Here is a 27464-nt window from a genome sequence, read left to right as displayed (position 1 = left end):
CTTTCGGAGCGCTGCTCTTTCATCATGTGTTTGTGGAGTCATTTCCTATTTCATTAAGGCACTGCAGAATCTAACACTGACTCTCACGTTGATACCAATCAGTGCGTGTGGCTGCGGTCACTGTTGCTGGGTGAACGTACCACAAACCCACCACCGGGACCTATTGGTTTGATCCATTTGGTTACCACTATTGTGAGTTCAATACTCATGTAGCAGCTTTTACCGACATGGACCAGATATTATTGAGGCGGGGTCAAGCTCAGGAAAATGGCACAGAACAGTATCGGAGAAAAGTGACTTCATTGGATATGTTCAGTTTCACTGCTTTTCTGCAATGGGTGAGCGCTATTACCACTGAACACTGGACTGTTTATTCAGACACCATGGACTCGGGTTTGACTCAGACCTTGCTAGGAGGTCGAATTGGGATTCAATAAATATCTGGAATTACGGATCTAAAAACTCCTATATATCCATGTTCAATTGTTGAAAAAAAATCTGACGTCATTCAAGGAATGAAACTGCCATTCTTACCTGCTTGGGCCTCCATGTGACTCCAGACTCACTACAATATGGTTGAGTCTCAACAACCCGCTGTGCAATTAGGGATGGCAATAAATACTGCCGAACCAGCGACGCCCTCATACTGTAATGGAATAGAAAAAAAAAACGTTCATTCGGCTCTATCTAGATTACTTTGGGCAGTTCTGCAATTCAGAGTACTGCATGGATGTGATCACACTGGGAACGTTGCAAAAGATTCACTGGGATATTGTCTGGGCTGATGAGTTTCAGTTGTGAGGAGTTCACTGGGGTTGTTTGTCGCCAAGCAGAGGAGATTGGAGAAGACATGACTGAGATGTACAAAATATTGAGGAATATGGATAGGATAGACTGAAAGAAGCGTTTGTTATTGGTGGAGATTTCGAACACTGGGGCCAAGAGACTTCGGAAAAAGGCAGAAAGTTTTGAGCAGATTTGCGGAAAGGGTCAGAGAGGCGGAAATCGTCCTAACCTTTAAAAAAAATTGAGATGTGAATTTGTGATGCCAAAATAAATAAGACTATGGGCTGAACGGTGGAAATCTTGATTCAGGTCGTAAGGCAGTTGTGTTGGACAAGTGTGGCCACAACAGGCTGAAGGGCCACCTTCGATGTCGTTGTCCTCCACAGTATCGTGGTTAGTGTCTCCGCCTGTCACAGGGCACAACTCTCCGCTGGGGGCATCGTAAAGGTTTTAAACCTGTCGCTTTGTTCCCAACTGAAAGTTATTAATGCTTGGCCTTCCATTCTCGATTGGATATGTCACAGGAAGGACAGTGCTGTCTGAATCAGCGTGGAGACGGACTGCAGCTCCTGGGGAGAGAGAGTGTCAGTGACAGTGCAAACACGTAACTTCAGCAAACTGCACATTGTGTTTGCGTTGCAATGAAATCCATTTTATACAGTTGTTCCTGACTGATGTGTTTATTTAAAGCAGGAATCTGAGGAAGAAAACAAAGTAAACCCATTCAGATCTGAGTGCAGAAACATTTCCAGCAGCACTAATGAGGTTGTACAGCGTAGAACCGCGTTTGGATGGATTGAATTCAGGTTGGTGGGCGCAGCTTGCTTTCACTAGGATGAGTTACCAGTGTGTAAAGCCATTACACATGATACAGATAGTGTTCAATGTGATGGTACACTACAGTGGTTCGCACTGCTCTTAAGTCTGTAGGTTAGGTAGATTGGCCATGTTAAATTGCGCTGATGTGTCCAGGGAGTGACTTCAGTAAGTTAAGTGAATTATCCATGGGGAACGCAGTGATAAGCTCAGCAGTCACATGATGCCAGGTTTTATTCCAGCAGGTTTATTTGAAATCACAAGCCAGAGGCCTGCGGGGATAAAAACAGGAGCTAAATCTGGTTGAGATGCTGTTCAGAGTGTCCCTACAGAATCTATTGGCTGAATTGTACTTTCTGCATTATAGGGAATCTGTGATTCTATCAGAGGACACTGTCAGCGTTTACTGGGCTGCTAAAACATTGGAGACGATGCTGACGGCGTTTAGTGGGGATGGAATTTTATTTATTTGTGTTTTGGAAAATTTGAAACTAAACCAAGGAAAACCAAATGGAAGTTTTCCGGAGTATTTGAGGTTTGGAGAGAGGAAATATGTGGTAAATTCACTCTTTCAAGTTCATAAATTTCTGAAAGTCAATATTTCAAAACCATTGATGTAGGACAAAGAAATAATGGGAACAGAATTTCTGTCACTCAGACAATCCGTTTCCAAAATATTTGGAAAGGCACATTTAGAGACACACAAGCGAGTTTCACCAGGAGAGAGACAGCCTGTGGCCAGGTAAAAGTGTAAAAGTGGGGTGTAGGGGGTAGAAGGTGCGAGGACGCAATGTCTAATTTGGACGACTTCAGATGAAAAGAAATATCGGAAACCTCTGCAGCTGAGTAAGATTCAGCAAAAAAAAACTCAGAGTCTTAAAAGATTTCTATTAATATTTCACATGAAGCATTATAAATGGAACTGAGCAGATTTTGTATATTGTCAAGGAAAGCTATTCCATAATGAATAGGAAGTGACCCGTCTCTTGGAGATCGATTTCCTGCTTTAATCCCATGCCTTAAAGATGGGAGGATGATCGCCATGATGTTGAGTTCATTTGATACCCACTGAAATCTGCCAAAGTAACTGAGAATCAAAACTGGCATCTTGTTTTGTAGTTTAACCTTTTGTTTTTCTCATCAGCATTTTCTTTCAGCTGAAATAAATTCGGAGCAAAATTGAATACAACATTCGGCGTTCCAATCATATAAATCCAATTCACTTCTTATCATTGGAATGAACAGAGTGAAGGTGCAGCAAATTTAATAAAATGAAACGAACAAAACTGTATTTACGGGAATTTTACCCAGCTTACGTTCAGCCATATGAGAAAGCCCATCGAGCTAAACCATCACCTTGACTTCTCTCTCCATATATACTTCTTCACGTGACAGCGAAACTGTCTGAAGAAAGTATGCGTCAAGACTAAATGTGTGTGTGAATGTGACGGGAATTTCATCTTTGCTGGTTCATTGTGAGACAGTTCCGACTCGGAATAAATCAAGGACAAGGTATTCCTTCCAAGGACGAGGTCAATTCCTTGGATTTTGCTGGTATTATTATTCCACTGAAAACAGTAACATAATGGTGTGGATTCGATTCCGCTCAGGGAATTTCTTATCCCCTCGGTGCCCCGTATGTAATCTTGATGTGGTCACATGTGAGCCCCTTTGCCATGGGCTGAAGTGGCCCAGAGGTGAAGGCGGCGGGTTGCTCTTCCATTGTGCATGTGTGGATGTGAATCCTACTCTCGCTGCTACTTCTATCAAACGCAGCTGTGGTTTTCCTTTGTGCCTCGCATCTTTAGTATACACTGGATGGAGAACCTTGCTAATGCCCTTCATTGCACCGGAGATTTGTGATAAATCGATACCTCATCAAAGGAATGGAAACAATTTGTTTCTGTTGTAAGTTAAATTGGAATAATGAAAAGGAGTGCAAACATTTCTTTCCTCCTTTCATTCCATCTTGACTTTCTATGAATTTACCCATAGAAAGTGAAATAAATAAGGAGAGATCGGGTGCAATAGTTTATCCAGTGGGATTGTGAATTTTAATGTAATACTCCACACAAAGTTCTGATCATTATTTCAAACAGTTAATTGAATTGAAACCGCAGAAAACTTTTCCAAAAAAACGAATCTTTCATTCTTTCACAACCTTTTGCTGTATGAAACATCCCGCGATCCATCATCCAGCATGATCACCAAGTTGGTAACAATATAAGATCCACAAAGTTTCCTTAGTAATTACAACTTCTGCACATACCCATCTGTGGTGTGCCCAGTGCCTTTTGTTGTCTTCAGGCCACAGCACATTTCTTGTTCATGAACTTATGAGCCTAGTTCCTGATCTGTCTGATCAGTTTGAGAAACCTTTTCTATCCCTTCATCCCATCCCCTCAGAACTCTAAATTTATCAATAAAATAAGGCGTTAGACCAAATGATGTAGGATTGGAAGTCGGCCAATCAGCCCATCGAGTCTGCTCCACCATTCAATGAACTCATGGCTGATCTGATAATATTCAACTCAATTCTTCTGCATTGCCTCGACAAAGCTTCATCGTCTTTCTGATTAAATATCTGTCTGGCACAGTTTGAAAATACACAACAACTCAGCCTCAACAATAGTTTCTGCAAGTAGTTCCACCGATTCACTGGCCCCTGAGCAAAGAAATTACTCGTCATTTCTGAATTAAATAGGCAATATCTAATTCTGAGTTCATGTCCTCTGGTGCTCTCCTCATACCAGAGGGTAAACCACCTGCCCATAACTACCCTGTCAAGGTCCCATAAATATTGAACGTTTATGAATGTTATTATGTTATTGTGTGATTATAGAGCTCCACTCGGCCTCCTTTGTTTCAAGGAGAATAATCCCAGCCTAACCAATCATTCCACGAGGCTCCATTTTCTCCAGTGTTGACAACATGTTCGCCCCCGGCAGCGTCCTTACATATTATTAAGGCAGGGGGAGACATTTATGCGAATAAACGGTTGAAATTTCAAGCATAGACGGGAATTGGAACTTGAAATCAGACAGCGACTGGAATCAGATTAGTCCACACAAGGACCAAATCGAGTAATGATAACTCTGAGAAATGAGACTCTAATCATATCCCACTGACATTCAATGGCTTTACTGTAAACAAATTACCCTGTGTAATCGTCCACAGAGCTATTATTGTGGGCAAAAACGGATAGAAACTGGCTACATAAACACTTTGACAACAACAACATGTTCTTGAGACATTTTTTGATTATAAACTCAACACATTGTTCCGTGAATCCTACATCGTTTGCAAGGCACAAATGAGACGTGGAACATAACTCTCTCCATTTGCCTAGATGGGTGTAGCTTCAATAACACTTAAGGAACTGGACACCGTCCACGACAATGCAGTCACTTGAGTGTACCCTCTTCAATACCTGCAATATTCATTCCCCACACCGCTAAGGCACAATTGCAGCAGAGTGCACCAACTACAAGATGTACAGGAGTAAGTCATTTGGGCATTTTTGACAGAACCTTCAAAACTCAACAGCTGTACTGACTATAAGGACAACGAAAAATAATAAGGAAGATGCAACAAAACGCCACCATTTTTAAGTTACTCTCCAAGGCCCATAGCACCCTGACTTGGAAAGGAATCAGTGATAAACCCATTGGCGAAACGGTCTTGATGGGCAAAGTTCCATCCTTCAGCCTTCCATATTTTATCTTACAATTTAAAAACAATGTTGGTTTATGCGGTGACCAGACTTGTGCTCAGTCCTTTAGCTGTTTCCTAAACTGGTAGTTGCTAAAGGTCTGCTATCATCCACAGCCTGTGGTCAACAATAGAAAATATCCGAACACCCTCTCAATCAACAGACTCCCCTTCAGATTAGAGTGGTGTTGGAGAAGCACAGCAGGTCCGGCAGCATCTGAGGAGCAGAATAAATGGACGTTTCAGGCAAAAGCCCTTCATCAGGAATGAGACTGCAGCATATGGGAAGGAGAGATAAATGGGAAGGGGGTGGGACTGGGGAGAAGGTAGCTGAGAGTGCTGTAAGTGGATGCAGGTGGGGGGTGAACATGAAATGTCAGAGAAGAAGGTGGAGTGGATAGGTAGGAATGAAGATGCACAGGTGGGACAGGTCAGGAGGACGGTGTTGAGCTGGAAGGTGGGAACTGGGGTAAGGTAGGGGGAGGGGAAATGAGGAAACGGGTGAAGTCCAAATTGATGCCATGGGTTTGAAGAGTCCCGAGGCGGATTATGAGGCTTTCTGCCTCCAGGCATCGGGTCATGAGGCAGTGGCGATGCAGGAGGCCCATGACCGACATGTTCTCGGGAGAGTGGGAGGGGGAGTTGAAATGTTTGACCATGGGGCACTGGGGTTGATTCTTGCGGGTATCCTGGAGATATTCAGTGAAGTGCTCTATGAGAACACATCTACTCTCTCCAATTTAGAGGAGACCGCATCGGGAGGAATGTATACAAGAAATGACAGATGGGGAAGTGCAGGAGAAATTTTGATGGATGTGGAAGCCTCCATTAGAGCCTTTTACAGAGGTGAGGAGGGAGATGTGGGTGCAGGTTTTGCAATTCCTGCAGTGACAGGGGAAGGTGTTCGGAGGGAAGGGTGGGTCATTGAAGGGTGAGGACTTGACTAGGTAGTCACAGAGCAAACGGTCTTGGCAGAAAGTGGATAGGGGTGGGGAGGGGAACATATCCCTGGTGGTGGGATCCGTTTAGAGGTGGCGAAACTGTCGGAGGATGATGTGATGTTTGTGGAGGTTGGAGGGATAGAAGATGAGAACAAAGGGGGTTTTGTCCTTGTTGTGGTTGAAGGTGTGGGGTTCGTGGGCAGAGGTACAGGACTTGGATGAGGGGCGTTGGAGGGCATTTTCAACCACATAGGAGGGGAAGTTGCGGTCTTTAAAGAAGGAGGCCATCTGGTGTGTTCTGTGGGTGGAACTGGACCTTTGGGAGCAGATGCGATTGAGGTGGAGGAATTGGGAATACAGGGCAACATTTGTGCAAGAATTGGGGTGGGAGGAGGTATAATCCAGATAGCTGTGGGAATAAGTGGGTTTGCAAAAAGTGTCAGCAACACTGACCTCGTGGGATATATTTCCCTCCCCACCCCATCCACTTTTCACAAAGACTGTTTCCTCCGAGACTACCTCGTCAAGTCCTCGCCCTCCAATGACCCACTCTCCCCTTGCGGCACCTTCCCCTGCCACCACAGGAATTGCAAAACCTGCATCCACATCTTCCCTCTCACATCCTTCCAAGGCTCCAATGAGTCTTCCACATCCATCAAATGTGCATGTGCACTTCCACACGAGTCATTTATTGCATCTGTTGCTCTTGAAGCGGTCTCCTTTACGTTGGGGCCAACAGAAACCTTCTCGCAGAGCGCTTTTGAGAACATTTCCAAGAGACGCGCAACAATCAACCCCAACGCCCCATGACAAGAACATCAACAACTCCCCCCCCGACTTTCCCGAGGAATTGCAGTTCCTGGGTCTCCTCCACCGCCATTCCATCACCACCGGATGCCTCATTTTCCACCTCGGGACCCTTCAACCCTAGGGCATCAGTTTCCTTATCTCCCCACTCCCACGTTATCCGAGTTCCAATTTTCTAGCTTGGCACCATCCTATTGACCTGTCTCACATGTCGAACTTCCTTCCTACCTATCCGCTCCACCCTCTTTTTCGACCTATAACCTTTAACTCCATCTCCATTCACCTCTTGCACTCTCAGCTAAATTCTTCCCAGACCCAGTCCTCCCGTTTATCTCTCCACCCTCGAGGCTCCCAGCTTTATTCCTAATGAAGAGCTTTTGCCAAAAGTGTTAGTTTTTTCTGCAACTCGGATGCTGCCTGACCTGCTGTGCTTCTTCAGCACCACTCTAATCTTGATTCTGATTTCCAGCCCCTGCAGTACGCACTTCCGTCCAACTGATTACCCTGTCCATTGATCTTGAATAGGCCGTTGCTAAAGTTCCAGCATCATTTCCCTGCTCTTACATTCCCATCTGCGGTCAAGAACAGAAAGTATCTCCAACACCTCGAGACCACTTGATCCCTTGTCCAATCAACTACAAAGATTCGTGAATGTTTACTCCAATTTCTCTTTTATTACTTTAAACGACTCAGTATTCACACTTTTATCATTGATCCTCCCCAAATTCATTATCACCCACTTCACTGGATTGAATTCCTTTCAGCACATTTTCTTGCCAATTGTTTCCTATCTCCCTGCAGTCTGTAGCTTTCTTCCTCATGGTTAACGACATAACTAATTGTTACCTGATTTGTAAGCTGCTAAATTATGGCCACGACAAATAAATATAAATCATTGACCGATATGAGAAAACAATGGACTCATAGAAGCCATGGTTCATAATCTTGTAGAAGACACCAGAATTGGAGACTGTAAAGAAAGTGATCGAAGTTTCCAGAAGGATCTTAATCCAATGCGTCTTTGGGCTGAAAAAATCCACATGGAGTTCAATCTGGATAAATGGATTTGGCTACATCAAATAAGAGTAAGGCTTATACAATTAGTGATCGGGCGTTGCATAGTGTTGTGGAAAACGAAGGCCAGGGATACAGCTAAATATTTATTTTGAGTTTGCTTCACATATAGACAGTATGGTTAAAAAAATTGTCATCCTGCCTGCGTTGCACAGTCCTTTGAGCGTAGGCGTTGGTATGTTATGTTGAATTGAATAGGACATTGTGTGAGCCCTCTTCTGGACGACTGCATCCAGTTCTTTCGCCCAGTAATAGCAAGGAAATTATTCAGCTGGAGTAGGTTTAGAACAGGTATACCAGCGTATGGCTAGTGGGGAAGGTTTGAGTTATAACGAAAGGCTGGATAGGCTGAGAATAGTTTCACTCCAGCACTGGAGTTTGAAAGGCGACCTGATAGAAATTTATAAATTATTGAGAGTTCACCTCGAGTTAACTGTCTTTTCTCCAAGGAGGGGCACTTCAAGACGAGAGGGCAAATGTTTTAGGTGAAAAGAGAGAGTTTTAAAATAAGACATGAGAGGCTTTTTTAACAGAGGATGGTTGATATGTGCAATTCACTTCCTGAGGCAGTGGTGGATGAAAGTACATTTACAATATTTACAGGATATTTGGATCGATAAATGAATTGGAAAGTTTCCGTGGGATTAGAAGAAAGCTATTCATTCATACCTAGTCCATTATTTATTGTCCAGAGGGCAGTTCAGAATCAACCACGATATTATGGATCAGGAGTCACATACCAGCCAGACCAGATAAGTATGGCAGTTTCCTTCCCTGTCAGGCATTAGTGAATCAGATCCACAACAACTGATTCAATATCATCATTAGGCTCATCAACTCTAGGTATTTATTGAAATAAAATCCCAGCATCTGCCATGCCAGGATTTGAACACGTGTCCACAGAATTATTTCTGGACATTCATATTTACAATGCAGTAATAATATTACAAGGGCATTATTAACTCTTAGCAATTACAGGAGCCGTCAGATGCGACTCGTTTAGTTTGGCATTTTGTGCAGCATGAGCTGGATGGAGTGAAAGGCCTGTTTTCATGCGACGTGAGTCTATGACTTTGACGCTATGAAACCGGCAGCTGGTTGGGATTAACAGCAGCATTGACAGTTGAATTGACCTCCGTTTGGTATATGTAATCTTGCTGGCTACGCTGGAGTTTTTATTGGCCATTGAGCCCTTCCCACACACGGGACTGTTGACCAGTCTGTTTCCAGTTTGACTGAGTAAATGAGTTTCCACTGCAGCAGGTATTTGAATTCTGCATTGCCCTGGTTTCTCTGTGATATCAGTGTCTTTGTCTCTACCCAGGGTGACCGATTGGTTCAAATCATGTCCACGCAGACGTAAGTCACGTTGTCCATGTTGTGAATATGTTTTTATTCTTCCTGATATACCCAACGGGTGTGGATGTCGCTGGTCAGGACAGCATTTGTTGTTCATTCGCTGCTGATTCGCTGCTGCCTCGCTGCACGAAAGACATGGATTCGAGCCCAGTCTCGTGTGACTGCGTGCAGTTTGCACATTCTCTCTTTGCTTGTGTGAGTTTCCTCCCACAGTCTGAAGGTGTGAAGGTTACTGGGATCAGCCATGGGAAATGAAGGGGAATGGAAAAGGTATGGAGTGTGGGTGGATAGAATGTGCTTCGGAGGGAAGGTGTCGACTGGAATGGGCCGAATGGCCAGCCTACGCACAGTGTCGGAATTCTTGGACTCAGGGTCAGCCATGTTGTTCTGCACCTGGAGTCACACGCAGGCAGGATTGGGTCAAGATGGTAGCATCCCCTGCATAAGGGTCATGCATGAATGGGATTGCAGGAAATTAAAGTCATGTTCTCTGTTCCTGTGGTCAGGCTTCCATTCCACGTTTTATTCGTCGAACTTTAACATTACCAGTTCTGTGTCTGAGTCCCCAAAGTTGACTCGTTTTTCTATAACCACAACACCACCTTCTCCAGGTTCCAGCATTTACTGGGAACAAGAAGCTGATCCTGAGCTGATGCAAACATAAACAGCTGCTACTGCCAATGTCAGGAACATTGATCCAAATAGGAAAATGAAATTTCGAACATTGCCACCCCAAATCTAAAGGTCCAACACGCTTTAGATAAGCCATTTGGCTGTATCAACAACATTTACTGCTTATGGCTATAATAGAATAAATGGGGGCAAGTATTCCCTTCCGTCCCGCTTTTGACCAGAAGCATTCCCAATCTCAGAAATACATGCGCCTCTCTCCCGTCATTCCATCCCAACTTCCAATTGGATCTTCTTGGCTGCTTCACACAGTTTCCCTGATTCCGGATCTGGGACTGGAATTAAGTGCGATTGTATGCAACAGTTGGTACTGCCTTGTGTGGGCAAAGTGATGGAGGAGCCGATGTTCGACTATAATGGTCTTGAAGTATACGTTTCAACAATATCCTGCACTGTCCCATGAGTTTGGAGAGTTTCATTAATCCCATTCTCCAGTACTCTTATTCTTGGAATCTCCACAGTCTCTGGGGACGTTAAAGTTAAAGATTCAGCCCATTCTGAGTTCCCACATGCCTGTCGCTAAGTCCTGATATTGTGTATTCTTCCTGACATTTCCTCTGCTACCATTCTGGCTTCAGTTGGCAAGTGTGGTCTGTGGAGTGCTGCAACCATTTAGTATTTCGTTTTCTGCTTTGGGATTGCTGCGACTTCGTATCGAATCCACATCATAGCGGTCAGTTCTCTCAAAGTTTATCTTTTGATGAGACACGGTAAGAAATAACTCGTTTTTCCATGATAATGTTCTCCGAGGTGATGATTTGTTTTCCATCGAATGTCGTTCTCTGATATTTCAGCGTTTCATGTATCAGGATTTAAACCCAAATGTTCTCGAAGATGTCCCTCCCTCCCTCCCACTCGCCCTCACTCACTTTTCCGTCCCTCGTCCCATTTGACGGAGGCATTGCACAATCTAACATACACTTTCACGTTGATACCATCTAGTCTGTGCCGTTGCACTCACTGTTGCTGGGCGACCATGCCCCAATCGGTTCATTGGCACCTTCAAATCATTCGATCCGTTTGGATATCGTGGCTGTGAGATCAATTCTCTTTTAGCAGCTTTTACTGACATGGACCAGAGATTATTGGAGCGTGAGGTTCAATAAATGAGCACAGAGAATAATTGGGGAAAAGCGACTCAATTGGAAAAGATCAGCCATGACGGCTTTCTGCAATAGCCTACTGGTATTATCGCTGGATTGTTAACACAAAAGGCCAGGTCACATTCTGGTGAGACAGGTTCGGTTCTCACCACACCACGCCGGTGGTAGAATATCAATGAAAGAAATGCCTCCAATTAAGAATACGCTAAACCCGTTGTGTGAAAAGCGCATCTGCCTCACCAAAGGCCTTGAGGGATGGAATCGGCCATCCAGAACTGATCTGGCCTCCATGTGACTCCCGACCGCGATGCAATATATATCATATTATATAGGCAATATATGCTGCAGAGCCACACTGCATGCTGGCACAGAATGTAAGAAAAGGTTCACTTTGACTCTTCCTCGACAATTATCTGCAATTCACATAAGTCCAGGGATGTGATCACACTGGGAAAGTTGCAGGAGAGATTCACTCGGATAGTGTCTAGGCTGAAGAGATTTAGTCATGAAGAGAGACAGGGCAGACTGGGGTTGTTTGTCACAGTGCAGAGACATTTGTGAGAAGGCAAGGTTCAGATGTACAAAATAATGAGGGGTATGGATAAGACAGACTGAAAGTAACGTTTCCCATCGACGGAGAGATCGATCACAGGGGGGCAGAAATTTAATGAGAAAGGCAGAAAGGTTTAAGGAGATGTGTGGAAAAGCGTTATAGGCCGGCGGGTGTTGGAATTTGCAACAAAGTGTCTGTGAGGGTCAGAGAGGCAGGAAGACTTAGAACCTGAAAAAATATTCAGATGTGAATATGTTCTGCCAATAACTATAAGGCTATGGGCTAAACGATTCCAGTCGTTAAGCAGTTGTTTTTTGACAAATGGAGTCACAACGGGCTGAGGGGTCTCCTTTGAAACGGTTGTCCTCGGTAGTATAGTGGTTCGTGTCGCCGCATGTTATGCGGGAGATAGGAGATCAATTCCTCGATGGGGCAGTGCAAATGTTTTAAAACTGTCGCTAATATCTGAAGTGCGGGTTATTAATGCCTGTCCTTCCATTCTCCATGGGACATGTCACAGGAAGGACAGTGCTGTCTGAATCAGTGTGGGGAAGGACTGCAGCTCCTGGCGAGACAGTGTCAGTGAAAGTGCAAACACGTGACTTCTGCAACCTGATGCTTCACTGAACTAAACTCCAATTCTGGTGTGGTTCAAACCCACAAACCTTGAATAGCAAAGTTAACAAATTTGTAGAAATCTAACACACTTTTCATTGCACCACAGAGCTGCAGTCGCCACAATTTTCCTGCATCCAAATTTGCGGTTGTCGTGGAGAAAATGTTAACAATCACCAGGAGATTTCGGAGAGTTTTTCAAGGAGAAGATCTTTTATTTGCAAACAAAAACCGTGACACTCTGAAAACAAATTCTTGAATCCCCCCGAACCTCAGGGTCCATGGCATAGAGTCAGAGAGTTATTGAGATATGCAGCATGAAAACAGAACCTGCTGTCCAACTTGTCAATGCCGACCAGATATCCCAACCCAATCTAATCCCACCTGCCAGCAACTGGCCCATATTCCTCTAAACCCTTCCTATTCACATGCCTCTTAAACGTTGAAATTGTACCAGCCTCCACAACATCATCTGGCAACTCATTCCATACACGTCCGACCCACTGTGTGAAAAAAAGTTGCCCATTAGGTCTCTGTTTTATCTTTCCCTTCTCAAACTAAACCTATACCCTCTAGTTCTGGAATCCCCGACCCAGGAAAAAGACTTGGTCAATTTATAATGTCCATGCTCCTCATAATTTTGTAAACCTCTATAAGGTCACCCCTCGGCCTTCGACGTTCCAGGGAAAAGAGCCCCAGCTTTTCAGCCTCTTCCTTTAGCTCAAATCCTCAAACCCTGGAAACATTCTTGTAAATCTTTCTGAACCCTTCCAAGTTTCCCAACGTCTTTCCAGTAGGAAGGAGACCAGAACTGCACGCAATATTCCAACAGTGGCCTAACCAATGTCCTGTACAGCCGCAACATGACCTCCCAACTCCTGTACTCAACACTCTGACCAAAAAAGGAAAGCATACGCCTTCTTCACTATCTTATCTACCTGCGACTCCACTTTCAAGGAGATAAGAACCTGCACTCCAAGGACTCTTTGTTCAGCAACACTTCCTCGGACCTTCCCATTAAGTGTATAAGTCCTGCTAAGATTTGCTTTCCCAAAGTGCAGCCCCTCGCATGTATCTGAGTTAAACTCCATCACTTCTTCCCTTTCCTTGAATCATGTTATTTAGCTGATCAAAATGGCCAACTGTGTTAGTCAGAATTACCTCATTTCAACTATACAATAAACCAATAGTGTTAGTTCCCATTATCGTTCTACTTCTGCCGCTATGGTTTTTCATAATTCTATTTAATATTATTCTACTCTCACTATTAGGTATTCTACTGCCATCTGTGCTGCAATGATCTTCCATCCCAGACTAACCTGTCATGATTAGATATTTAGCTACCCTATCTACCACAATGTTTTCCTGTCCCAAGCTGACTCGACAAACTACTGATTAGATATTTAATGTCATGTCCTGCTACAAGCGTCTCAAGCAGGCTGACTCTACTATCGATTTATTATTTAAAGTCATGTCCTAAGTATTTACTGTCACGACTTGTCCCAGCCTGCCATGATGATATTTAGTAGGTGAGTCTGACGTTATTAATTGTTATTATCTCAGCCTGCCATAGTAACCTTTCAGCCCAGTCTGACTCTGCTAATTGGTGTAGCAGCATTCCACTATTCTTATCCCATCCTGCCACACTGGCCCCATCCTGCCCCAGTGACCTTTTGACGCGCGTAGCATTCCGCAGACCCCTTGTAACAGATCGTCAGTAGTTTCCATGTCTTTACCCTTTCCATGTTTTCATGCTCTGTATTTTCTGTCCAGTGTTTGGATTTTTCATCAGAATTCTATTTATCTTCACCCCACTTTCTAGTATCTGGTCCTTATCCATGTGTGCTCTAACTTCTCAAGCATTCGGCTAAATACTCCTGACGCATAGCTTTACCACACGTTCAAACAGTGAATTCCAAATAAACAACACTCTCAGAGTGAAAACGTTCTTCCTATCTCTCCTCTGAACATCCTCTTACTGGGGTTTGACGGAGATCCCTGGTAGTTACCTCTTCCCATAAGAAGTTTATTCCTATCACACATATCTATCCCTTTAATGTGCAGCTTAATGACTTCCTCACTCAGCCCTCCCCGCTCTCAGAGAAGGCGCCTGAGCTGAGCTCGTCTGTATTCGCCATGGCGATAGTGTCGTGCTGGAAAGGTATAACAAGTCAGGCAGTATCCGAGGAGCGGGAGAATAGACGTTTTCTGGCATAAGTCTTTCATCAGAAATGAGTCTTGTGGGTGGGGACTGAGAGCTAAATGGGAGGGGGTGGGGGTTGCGTGTAAGATAGCTGGAAAAGCGAATGGTGGATACAGGCGGGGAGAAGGTGATCAGTCAGAGGGCGGGGAGATGAATGGGTCCGGAGGGTGGTTCTGAGTTTGAATGCTTCAGACTGTGATAATGTCGAGAGAGGGGAAATGAGGAAGCCGCTGAAATCTACATTTATCCCGTTTGGTTGCAGGGTCCCAAGGCAGAACATGAAGCGTTTATCTTCGAGGCGTCAGGTGGTAACGGTTTGGTGGTGGTTTATGCCCGAAACGTCGATTGTCCTGCTCTGCAATTCACATGACAGGAGAGATGTGAAAACCAAGGACTGAAAAAAAAGGAGAAAAGCAAATAGATTCAGAGTTTATGGAAGTCGACACAGTGCAGACAGAAACCATCTGGCCAGTTGAATCTGCACTGTGCCGTGGAAGAGATTCACACTCCCCCACTATATCTTTCTAAACCCGCATTTGTGATCACCCTACAAAAATAGAAATTACTCCAAAAGCTTAGCGAGTCAGGCAACCTCAGTGGAGAGAAATTAGAGTTAACATTGAGAATTCAAAACAGTTCCGAGGAAGGGTCTGTTGTCCCGAAATGGTCATTCTGTGTTCCCCGAGCTGCAATTCTGACTTTTGTCTCTTATTTACAGCACTTACACTCCATTCAGATTTTGTTTGCCATGTACCAGAATTGCACACCTTTGCATTGTGAGAAGGAATCGGAGCAGCCAGAGGAAACTCACACGGGAGAGAGGGAGCAGGAGTGTGCAAATTCCACACAGTAAGTCACACAAGACTTGAATGAAGCCGGGTTTCTGACGCTGAATGGTACAGTTTCACTCACTGAGCCCTCCCAATATACCAGTGCACGTCCTGGAAGCCAATTGAACCCGACCTCACGCTGTGACGGGTGGTGGTACTACCCAGGAATTCTGTGCAAAAAGAAGCCTATTTGCTAATACTGGAAATTAACATTAGCTTAACTATCCGAACTCTTTTTTTTAAATTACTTGGACTATAGCCTTGTATGTGTTGGCATCACAAATTCACATCTGAAAACTTCTGAAAGTTATGACCATTTCTGCCTCTGCAAACTTTGCATGCACTGAGTTCCAGATTTTATTCAACGGCTGTTTCAAAACATTTGTCTGCACATTCATTCAAATCTTTCCTCTTCTATTTTTATATCTATGCCACCCTACCCCTCCCCCCGTGATCGATCTCACCATCCTAGAGAAACGTTTATTTAAATCGACGCCGTCCATATTCTTTATTATTTTGTACATCTCAATCATGTTTCCTCTCAATTTCTTCTGCTCTAAGAAAAACGCCTCCAGTTTATACAATTTCTCTTCATAACTGAAACTCTTCTACCAGACAATATTCTGGTAAATCTCTGCTGCATCATTTGCAGTGCTATCGTATCGATGCTATCATGCGAATTGCAGAACTGCACACAATAGACAAGATAGAGCTAAATGAGCAAGTGAAATAAATGACGTAGAAGTCCACAGAAAGAGGTAGTTTCGAATAAAGTTTCTTTTCCTCAGTGCTGCCCTGTGCACTTTTCCTGAGCCTGATGTTCCAATAATCTCTGGTATATGTAGTAAAAGCTGCTACATGTGAATTGATGTCACAACCATTGTATCGAAATCGATTGACTGATTTGAACACGGACACGTGTTTCTTCTATAATGTCACAGAGGCGCAAGAAATGCCAAAGCTGGGAGTGCTCCTGGTCAAAGGCGGGGAGGAGGATCATATTTGTCTCTGTTTATTAGATTATTAAAATACAATAGCAGCATTAACTGCACTGCAGAGTAGCTCAGCTGAAGCGTGCTGGAGCCTTGAACAAGAGGTCAATGAATTGAAAGCATTCTCTGAAATTTTCCTTAACAATGCGCTGTTTTGTTACTTTGACAGTAAGGCCTGTTTTGATCACATCGTCTCCACATCAGCCGCTTGCTCCCAGTAAACACTCCAATCCAGCATACATCACTTACATTCCGACACAGCCACATATTTTGATCTCATTCCCTCTGTGATAATTAGAATTGACAATGTCATTCTCTGAGATGCAGCAATGTAACATGAAGTTGGCAGAGTATTAACAAAGAAGAACAAAGAACACAGAGAAAATTCGCAGCCCAGGAACAGACACTTGGGGAGTTGGGGAGTTGAAATAATAGCAGTGAGGATTCTGAGTGGTGTACAGGAAAAAAGAGATCTTGGAGTAAACATTCAGAGATCCCTGAAGATTGTTGGACAGGGAGATCAGATGTTTGTGAGGCTTTTTGCATATTTTCTAATGGTGACCACATGCTCAGGATGATATTCGATCTTTATCAACCGCCAGTTTAGGGAACAACTTAAGGAATGGGCACAAGTCTGGTCCATGCAATAATCAACATTTTTAAAAATTGTAAAATAAAAGGTGGATGGCTGAAGTATAAGTCTTTGCCCATCAAGACCGCTTCATCACCCAATGAATTTACCACTGATTCCTCTCCAAGTCATGCTGGTATGTGCCTTGGAGGGTAATTTGTAAATGGTGACGTTTCAGTGCATCTTCAACCTTGTCGTGATAGTCGGTACAGTTTTTGAGCTTTGACGGTTGTGTCAACAAAACCTGGATGTCTTACTTCAGGGAATCTTCTAGGAGGTGCTCTCTGCTGAAATTGTGCCTTAGCAGTTCAGGAAATAAATATTCCGGTGTTGAACAATGTACACTTATGTGACTGTATTGTCGTGGAGTGTGTCCAGTTCCTTCAATGGTATTGAAGCGACACCGACTTAGGCAAATGGAGAGGGTTCTGTTAAACGTCTAATTTGTGCGTTGCAGACGATGTAGCCTTCACGGTGAGAAGAGTTGAATTAATAATCAAACAAAGTCGACCGACGGACATTATTTTGGAGTCAACTTCTTTATATGGGCGATCAGGTTCCATTTCTCCTAAATACTAGCTCCCAGGACGATTACACGGAGGAATTCAGCTACAATGAAACCTTTAAAGGCCATCGAATATGATAAGATTCACATTGGTCGGAGTAATCATTGCTGTATTTGGTCCTTCTATACATCAGTCCGATTCCAATCACTTTCTGATTTCAAGTTCCAATTCCGTCTGCGCCTGAAATTTCAACCCGTTTCCTCGCCGAAATTTCTTCAGCTTTCTTAATAAATGTAAGGACGCTGCAGGGGACAGCAGATATTTACAAGGATGTTGCCAACTCTGTATCAAATGGAGCTCGTGAAATGATTGGTTAGGCTGGGCTTTTTCTCCTCGAAACAAAGGAGGTGGAGGGGAGAAGTATAAACGTTCAATATTCGTGGAATCTTGACTGGGGAGAAACGGGCATGTGGTTTTCCCGAAGCTGTGAGGAGAGCACCAGAGGACATAATCTCAGAATTAGATATTGCCCATTTAATTCAGAAATGAGGAGTAATTTCACAGGGACCAAAAAATATGTAGCATTTTTCAGCAATCGCTGTTGAGACTGTGTTGGTGGGCATTTTCAAACTGTGCCAGATAGTTCATCAGAAAGATGATAAAACTTTGTCGAGGTAAGTGAGCAGAAAGGAATTAAAGATTATCAGATCAACCATGATTTCTTTGAATGGTGGGGCAGACTCCATGGGCTGAATGGCAAACTTCCACTTGCTTAACGTTTGCTCTAACGCCTTATTTTATTCATAAATTCAGAATTGTGAGGGAATGGAATGAAGTGATAGAAAAGGTTTAATAAACAGATCAGACAAATCAGGAAAAACGCTCATAAACTCAGGAGGAAGAAATGTGCTATGACCTGGGGGCAACAAATGACACTGGGCCCAGCACACGTGGTTGTGCACTGAAGCTGTGATTGCTGAAGAAAGTTGGTAGACCTTATACAGTTGGCAAGTCAGTGATCACGCTGGATGATGGATCATTGTATGATTCACACACAGCAGAAATTTGTGAAAGAATGATAAGTTCATCTCATTGGAGAGGTTTTCTGCGGTTCGAATGCCGAGTGACTGTTTGAATAACTGATCAGATCATTGAGTGAAGTGTTAGTTTAAAATACTCATGAACGACCCCACTGGATATTTGTTTCTCTTTCTTTCGACGAAAATTCATAGAAAGACAAGACGGAATGTGGGGCTGAAAGAAAAATGCGTTCAATCTCATTACACCAATTTAATCGAAAATTGAATGGAATGACTGCTCTCACTCATCATTGCGACTTTAATGTGGTGTCGATTATTCGTGAATCACCAGTGCAGTGAACAGCAAGAACAAGATCCTCGAACCAGTGTATACGAGAGGTGCAAAGAAAAACTGCTGGAGAGGTTTGTGAAGTTAGCAACCAGAGTGTGACTCTAACCCGTGAATGTGGAGCACAGCGGGAAATAACCCACCACCATAATCGCTCAGTCTCCTCAGCACGGTTTGTAGAGGTGTGACTTGTAACCTCATCAGGTTATATGTGGTGAAAGTCATGGAAATTTCCAGAGTTGAATCGAATCCACACCATGGTGTTTCTGCTTTCACCAGAATTATAATAACAACAAATATCAATAAATACCCATGTTCGCAGATTGAATAGCTGTCATTGACACATTCTGAGTCAGAACTATGTCACAGTGAAACACAGAACAAGAAATTTCCGTCATCTTCTCACCTACGTTTGACTCGTAATTTCTTCAGTCACTTTCTCTCTCACGTGAAGAAGCAGCCATGGAGAGGGAAATAAAGGCGATGTTGTGGCTCAATGGCCTTTCTCACGTGGCTGAACCTGGATTGGATTAAATCGCAAGAAACACTGTTTTGTTCATTTCATTTTATTTTTGCTGCAACCTCACAATGTTCATTGTAACAATCGGAAGTGAATTAAACTTATCTCATTGGAATGATAAATGGTGTATTCAAATTTGTTCCGACTTTATTTCAGCTCAAGGAAAATACTGCATAGAAAAACAGCGGGTTAAAGTGCAAAAGAAAACCCAGCAGTTTTATTCCTCGTTGCTTTGGCAGATTTCACCGAGTATTAAATAGACCAATCATCATGGTGTTTGCCCTCACATCCTTAACACATTTGATTAAAGTTGGAGGTATATCTCCAAGCAACTGATCACTTCCTTTTCATTAAGTAATATTTTCCCTTCACAATAAGAAAATCCACTCAGTTCCATTTACAATGATTTAGGTGGAATATTATGCCAAATCTTTCAAAATCCAGAGTTTTTGGAACCGAATCTTATTCAGCTGCACGCGTTCACGAAATGTCTTTATATTTAAAGTCAACCAACTTAGGCATTTTTTTCCCGCAACTTCTGACCAACTACATCCCACCCCAATACCTTTATCTAGCCCCTCGCTATCTCTCTCCTTGTGATTTTTTTTCCTTGTGTGTCACCAAATGTGCCTTTCCAAATATTTTGAAAAACAGATTATCAGAGTGACAGCGATTCTGCTCTCATCATTTCTTTGTCCTTCAAAGGTTTTCTCAAATGCTTTGAATGCCTGACGTCGAGATGTTTACTTACTTGAAAGGGAATTTTCCACCGATCTACTCTGTCCAAATATTTCATAAGCCCCATTAAGTCTCCCTTAGTACAGGGATAACTGTTGTAAATTTTCCAAGGCAACAAGTGAATAAAATGTCATCCTCAGTACACCCCGTCAGCATCGTCTCTCATGGTGTTACACCCCATTATTTACCATCATTACCCACTCCGATAGAATCACAGAATCCCACAGTGCAGAAAGGGCATTTAAGTCAATCGAGCCGGTGTCGACACCCTGAAGAGCATCTCACCCAGACCTAGTTCTCCTCTGTATTCCCGTGTATTTCACCTGAAGAAGGGACAGCCGTCTCCCTTACAATTTCAAATAAACCTGTTGGACTATAACCTGGTGTTCTGTGACTTTTGACCAAGTCCCCGCATAACCCATGGTTAATTATTTCTTACCATGCTTTATTCAATCCCTGGACACGAGAGGGAAATTTAACTTTGCCAATCAACCTAACCCTCCGACCGAACAGCAGTGCGAATTACTGAGTCAATGTTCCATCATAGTGAGCAAATGGTGGATCATTTTTATTAGCTTTATACCCTGGTAACTCAGCCTCATCAATGCAAATCAACCCAAATTCAATGTATCGAAACACTATCCTCTACTCTACAATTTCATTCGTGCTGCGGGAAGTGTTTCTGCACTTATAGTTGAATGCTTTTATCCTGTTTATTCCTCACCTTCATGCTTCCGGTAAACACTTCAATCCGGAACAAGTCTGTCAAATGGTTTTCATTCCATCACAGTCACAAGATGCAGCTTGCAAAAGTCACATGTTTGCACGTTCACTGACACTCTGCCTCCCTGAGAGCTGTAGCCCTTCCCCACCATGAATCAGGCAGCAGTGTCCTACCTGTGACACGCCCCATCGAGAATAGAAGGACAGGTATCGATACCCGCACTTGGAAATGGAGTGACAGTTTTAAAATATTTCCACTGTCCCCAGCAGAGAACTGAGCCCTGTGACAGGCGGGGACACAAACCATTATACTACCAAGGACAAGAGTGTCAAAGAAGGCCCTTCAGCTAATTGTGGCCACACTAGTCAAACACAACTGCTTAATGAACTGAATCCCATTTCACTATGTTTATCCCACAGCCTTATCTGTTTTGGCATCACACATTCACATCTGAATATTTATTCAGGTCATTAGGGTTTCTGCCTTACTGAACAATACAGACAACGTATTCCAAATTCCAACCACCCACCACCCCACCTCCCCCCGCGCTGGCTGATAAAGCTTTTCCGCACATCTTCTCAAACTACTCAGCCTTTCTCCTTAAATCTCTGGCCCCTGCTGATCGATCCCTCCATCAATGGGAAACTCGTTCAGTCAACCCTTTCTATACCCTCATTCAGGCATGTCTTGTCTACATCTCCTTTTCACTGCGATAAACACTCCACTCTGTCCTGTCTTTCTTCCTAACTGAAACTCCTCAGCCCAAACAATATCCCGGTAAATATCTCCTGCAATTTTCTCAGTGTGATCCACGTCCCTGCTATAATGTGACTTGCAAAACTGCACAACAACACTCTTGTGTAAGCCTTACGAGCAGTTGTTTTAAAATTTCTGAATTAGTATGAGGGCGATTCTGGCTAAGTCGAATTTATTACCCATTCCTAATTGCCCAGAAGGCAGTTGAGACTCAACCATATTGCTATGAGTCTGAAGTCACATGCAGCCCAGACCAAGTAAGGATAGCAAATTCCATTCCGAAATGATATCAGTGAAACAGGTTTTTTTTCAACAATTGTCAATGGATATATAGTAGTCATTAGATTCTTCATTGCAGATATTTATTGAATCCAAATTTGACGATTATAGTACGGTGGGATTCAAACTCGAGTCATGAGACTATTACCTCGGTCTCTGGATTATCAGTCCAATGAAATTATCACAAGACCAACGCAGAAAGCCACAAAGCTGATCTTTTCCGATAAAATGTCTTTTCGCCAAAACTACCCTGGGTATTTTCCATGAGCCTGACGCTCCAATTGTCACTGTCCTATGTCAGTAAATGCTGCTACATGGGGATTGATTTCACAACTGCGGTATCCAAATGGTTCGATTTTTTTGAAGGTCCCGATGGTGGGATTGGGGCACGTTCACCCAACAACAGTCAACGCAGCAGCAGTACAGACAGAACAGTATGAATGTGAAAGAGAGTGATAGACTGTGCATTGCCTCAGAGAAATGGGGGGAGGGACGGTCAGGAGGTTTAATGATCGTGGGAAGGAGATAAATCTCCGACAACGGCTGTGTTTGAATCCTGATATATGAAACGCAGAGATGTGAGAGAGCGGAATTTGAAGGTAAAACAATTAATTTCTTAGCATGTGTCACAAAAAAAGATAACGGAGGGAACACTTAGTGCCGTGATTTGGTTTCAAATCGAGGTTGCTGTGGTCACAATGCAAAATACCGACAACCAGGATCACAGTAACCACAGAACAGGATGCTTGCAAGCAGCAATACGTATATTAGCAGAGGAAATGTTCGGAAGAACAGCAAATGTACAATATCAGTACTCAACGAACAGTGACAGATATGTGGGAGCTGAGAATGAGCTGAATCTTTCAGTTCGAAGTCTTCAGAGGCTGTGGAGATCCCTTTAATGAGAATGTTGAAAACTGAGATTGATAGCTTTTGACAAAACATCAAAGACTCAGGGGATAGTACAGGATATTGTTGAAACGTATGCTTCAATAGCATTTTAGCATAACATCGGCGACTTCACCAGCTTCCTAAAGTTGTAATCAGTGTTGCAGATAATCACACACAATCCCAGTTCCCAGCCTCGGAATCAGAGAAACTGCGGCACAGCAGCCCAGATCCAAAGGGAATTGGGATGGGAATGAGTCACGGAGTTACTCTCTGGCTCCAGTGATGCAACAGTTGAGCGTGCAGTCCTTTTATGATGGTATGGAGAGGCAAAAAATTCCTAGGTTGTGTGTGGTCCTGTTCAAGGGAATGGTTGTCCCCGTTTGTACTATCATAGCGATTTCCGGTGCATCTTGCTAAGACAGCTGAGTGGCACAACTGGAGCCGCTTGAGCCCTTGACTTTGCAATGGTGGGTTTGAAAGATGATTTTACTATTTGGATCTGTGTTTCCGACACTGGCGGTGGCAGCTACATTTGCTTGCATCAGCTCAGTATCAGTTTCTTCCACACAGTCAAGACTTCAACCTGGAGAAGGTGGTGTTGGGCTGATATTTTAAACTGGTCATCCTTGGAGACTGGGACACGGAAACGGTGATGTTTAAGTTCGACGAAAAAAACCTGGAATGCAAGCCTGACCTCAGGAACAGAGATAATAAATTTAAGTTCCTGCAATCCCATTCATTCATGACCCTTACGCAGGGGATTCTACCATGTTCACCCAGTCCTGCCTACGAGGGACTCCAAAAGCAGAAAAACATGAGCTTACCCTTAATTCAGGAATCCCCGTCATGTGGGGAAGCAGGCAAGTCAGCCCTTCCAGTCCACACGGTACATCCGAAGCGCATCCCACCAGACCCCACGGTATTCCCTATCCCATAAGCCTGCATTTCCCATTGTCTATCCCTGTAACTGGCACATTTTTGGTCAGAGGGAGAAATAAAAACGCAAACACACAGAGAATGTCCAGTCTGCGCACAGGCAGACACCCGAGGCTGGGATCACACCCGGGTTTGTGGTGGAGCTAGGCAGCAACGAACAAGGGGCGAAGAATAAATGTTGTCCTGACCAGTCATACTCACACCCTGTGGGTGAATGAGAAAGAATGAAAACACATTCACGACTTGGAAAACGGAATTTTTATCTGTGTGGACACAATTTGAAAGGATCGTTCACCCGAGGTTGTAAAAAGGACACCAATACGATAGAGAAAGCAGGGCAATGTGGGAACTGCAGGAAGAGATTCAATTACGCACAGAAATGGAAACTTATTTAATCAGTAACATTGGAGAGATACCGTTCACCAGTCCCGTGTGTGGGAAGGGATCACTGAACAAAACAACCTCCGGAGACTTCAGCAGGATGACATATCCCATCAGGTTTTCGATTATGGTGTCAATGCTGCTGTAAATCCCAACCAGCTATTTGTTCCATAGCGTCAATCATAGAATCATACAGCATGAAAACAGGCCTACAGTCCAACCAATCCATGCTGAACGTGCTGCCAAACTAATCTTGTCCCATCTGTCTCCTGTTGAACCAGCTGAGTGGTTATAATGCCCTTGTAGTTTTATTACTGTGTTGCTAATCCAAAAACCCAGGTAATATCTTGGGGACAAAAGGTTTAGGTCCTGGCATGACAGATGGTGGAGTTTGATTCAATAACCACCTGGAATTGAAGTGTCTCGTGGTGACCTGAATCAGTTGTGTGGAAAATCCCATCCGATTTCGGGAAGCAAACTGTCATATTCAGCTGCTCTGTCCCACATGAGACTCCAGAAGGATAATATCGTGGTTGGTTCTTTACTGTCCTCTGGGAAATAACTGATGTGCGAGGCATTAATAAATGTATTTTAAAAATCCCACTTTCCCATTCATTTTTGGATCCAATTGTCCTTTAAATGTTGCAAATGTACCCTCATCCATCACTTCCTCAGCAGGTTAATTGCGCACGTAAAACACCTTCTCTCGAAAAATGCCTCACATGTCTTTTTTTAAAAAAAAATTCTCTCCATCTTGAACATATGCCCTCTCGTCTTGAAATTACCCTGCTGGGAAAAGGCAGCTATGGTTAACTCTAACTTACCTCTCATAAACTTCCATCAGGTCGCCGCTCAAACCCCTAACCTGGAGTGAAAACAGTCGCAACGAGGAGACCGTGAGAACTGCAGATGAGAGATCAGAGTCGAGATTGTTGTGCTGGGAAAGCACAGCAGGTCAGGCAGTATTTGAGGAGCTTGAGAATCGATTATTCGGGCAAGAGCCTGATGAGCAACACTTGTGCGAAAGGTTGATTCTCCTGCTCCTCGGATGCTGCCTAACCCGTTTTGGTTTTCCAACACCCCGATCTCGAATCTTAAAATAGTCTCAGCCTGTCCAGCTTTTCATTATAACTCAAATATTCCACGCACGGCAATATGCGTGCATTCCTTTTCTGAACCTGCACCAGCTGAATAATATCATTCCTACAACTGGGCTACCAGAACTGGACATAATATTCCAGAATAGGCCTCATCAATGTCCTGAAAATTTTAAACTTAACGTCCCAACGAGTGTATACTAAAGACTAAGTAATGAAGGAAAGTAAGTTAAATGCCTTTGAACCATCCTGTCTGTTTGTGATGCAAACTACAAGGAATTATGTTCCTGCATCCCTAGCTTCCGTGTTCTCCAATACGACGTAAAGCCCTGCTCCTTTTGCTGTACCAAAATGGAATACCTTCCACTTATCCAGATTGAACTCCATTTTACATTTTTCAGTCCAACGACTCATTGGATTAAGATCCTTTTGAAGCTTAGATAATATTCTTCATTGTCTACAATACTGATGTCGCCTGCAAACCTATGCTACACGCCTGCTGTGAGTTCCACTGCTTTCTCATATAGATCAATGATTCATATTTACTTGCAGTGGCCGTGATTTAGCAGTGTGCAGATCATACAATAGTTAATCATGCAGTTAACCATGAGGAAGAAAGCCGCAGACTACAGGGTGAAAGCAATTCATTCCAGGGAAGTGGGTGAAAGTGAATTAAAATCAAACTTCAAACCAGCTGCCCACGCTCCAGTTGTGGCACTCAGCTGTCTCAGCAAGATGCACTGTAGATTGCTGTTATTATAAACGGCAACAAATTTTCCCTTCTGCCCCGCCTTTGACCAGGAGCACTCCCAACCTCGGTATTGCTTGAGCCTCTAAACCGTCATAGAAATACCGTGCATTCTCCGGTTGTGTCACTGGAGCCATCGAGTATCTCTGCATTCTCATTCTCATCCCGATTTCAAGTTGGATCTTCGTGACTGCGCCACTCAGTTCCTCTGATTCTGGCGCTAGGAATTGGGACGATGTGTCAGCAGTGGTTACTGCCTTCTGTGGGGAGCTGGTGAAGGAGCCGACGTTTAACTGCATTGCTATTGCAGCATACATTTCAACAAAAGCTACACTGTCTCCGGAGTCTTTGATGTTTTAGAGAAATCTATTTGTCTCAGCCTTCAGCATATTAATGATGGAATCACCACAGCCACTTGGGGCACTGAAGTTAACGGTCGGCCCATTCTGAGTTCTCACATGTCTGGCACTGTTCGGTAAGCACTGGTATTGTGCATTTGGTGCTCTGCCTAACATTTCTTATGATACTGTACTTATTGCTGTGATCTTGTGTGCTCATCGGTGGGGTGCCGTGATCGTATAGTGGTTAGTACTCTGCATTGTGGCCGCAGTGACCTCGGTTTGAATCCGAGTCACGGCAGCAATCGCTATATTTGTCCCAGTCTTTTGTGAAACACAAAGGAATCAGTTATTTTAACATGGTAATTTTCTCCAAAGTGATGACTTTTTCCTTCAAGTTCTGCTCGCTCACATCTCTGTGTTTCAGAATTCAAATCCACCCGTTCTCAGAGATTTCTTCCCTCCTACAATCACTAACCGAACTTTCCATCCCATACCCCCATTTCATTAATTTGGGGATGCCAGTGTTGGACGATGGAGTACAAAGTTAAAAATCACCCAACACCAGGTTATGATCTTACAGCTTTAATTGAAGCACTAGCTTTGGGAGCGCTACTCCTTCATCATGTGTTTGTGGAGTCATTTCCTATTTCATTAAGGCACTGCAGAATCTAACACTGACTCTCCCATTGATACCGATCGGTCTGTGTGGCTGCGGTCACTGTTACTGGGTGAACGTGCCCCAACCCCACCATCGGGACCGACAGACCATTTGATCCATTTGGTTACCACTGTTGTGAGATCAATCCTCATGTAGAAGCTTTTACCGACAGGGACCAGAGATTATTGTGGGGTGGGGTGGGGCGGTCAAGCTCAGGAAAATGGCACAGGTCAGTATCGGGGAAAAGTGACTTCACTGGAAAAGATCAGAATCTCCGCTTTTCTGCAGTGGCCGAGCGCTATTACCACTGACCACTGGACTGTTTATTCAGAAACCACGGACTCAGGTTTGACTCCGACTATGCTATGTGGTAGAATTTGGATGCAATAAATATCTGGAATACGAATCTA

Source organism: Chiloscyllium punctatum, chromosome 31 (assembly GCF_047496795.1).
Source record: "Chiloscyllium punctatum isolate Juve2018m chromosome 31, sChiPun1.3, whole genome shotgun sequence".
In the NCBI taxonomy this organism is placed as follows: Eukaryota; Metazoa; Chordata; class Chondrichthyes; order Orectolobiformes; family Hemiscylliidae; genus Chiloscyllium; species Chiloscyllium punctatum.
This window is presented reverse-complemented; position numbering follows the sequence as displayed.